At 43.1% G+C, this 940-nt stretch overlaps 1 non-coding gene across 1 annotated transcript; it reads left to right on the top strand.

Annotated features, from left to right (window-relative positions):
* Positions 1–476: 476 nt before the first annotated feature.
* On the top strand, positions 477–583 carry LOC141635344 (small nucleolar RNA R71). Its single transcript, XR_012540040.1, has one exon. It is a non-coding gene; the product is annotated as a small nucleolar RNA R71 (small nucleolar RNA).
* Positions 584–940: the final 357 nt, after the last annotated feature.

The raw sequence follows: 940 nt of genomic DNA, 5'->3' as shown, positions 1-940 counted from the left end.
GCTTTGGTTGCCCGGATGTTGTTGTTGTAGCTTTGAAAAGCGTTGACATCTTGGACATTTTCATCATACCCCAAATTGTAAGCATTATTGGCACACACATGGAAAGTATATCCTACTCCCTCATATGCCTCACAAGATTGATTAGGAATGACCTCTTTCATTGGTGGATCATGGGAGGCACTAGCTTGGTACACTTGATTCCTTTGCATTTGCTCAATTTTCTTCGTGAGAAGATCAATTTTAGCATTGGTTTCGGCATTTGAGCTAGAAGAGTTCTCTTGAGGATAGCGGCTACTTCTTCTCAACATGTTACATCTTGACCATAGTTAGACTCCGAGTCAACCATTTTTTTGATAAGGGTCGAACCCTCTTCATCTTCTAGATGATCGAATCCTCCCCCAGCGGAGACATTCACCATCTCTTTAGTCCTTGATAGTAATGTTTGAAAGAACGTTTGGGTGATGTACCAAGCTAAAATCCCATGATGTGGACAACGTGTAAGGAGGTCTTGAAACCTATCCTAAGATTCCCCTAGAGACTCTCCATCTTCTTGTTGAAAAGTAGTTATCTCGTTCCGGAGTATAGCGGTCTTGAAGGATGGGTAGTATTTAGCTAGGAAAGCCTTGGCTAAGGCGCCCCACATTGTGAATGTGTTTGGTGCATGAACGTTTAGCCAACTATCCGCTTTGTCCCATAGAGAGAATGAGAACAACATCAATCTCAAAGTATCTTCGGGCACTCTATTGCGCTTCATCATTGCAACCTTGCTCTTGAACTTTCTAAGGTGGGCATATGCATCCTCATCAATGTGCCCACCAAAGCTATCCTTCTCAATTAGACCAACTTGGGCGGGATATATTTCAAAATTGTTGGGGACTAAGGTGCCGAAATTAATTGGAGCGGAAGTGTCATCGTGGTTTGGTCGGTTATGGTCTCGTAG

The sequence above is a fragment of the Silene latifolia genome, chromosome Y (assembly GCF_048544455.1).
Source record: "Silene latifolia isolate original U9 population chromosome Y, ASM4854445v1, whole genome shotgun sequence".
NCBI lineage: Eukaryota > Viridiplantae > Streptophyta > Magnoliopsida > Caryophyllales > Caryophyllaceae > Silene > Silene latifolia.
This window is presented reverse-complemented; position numbering and strand designations above follow the sequence as displayed.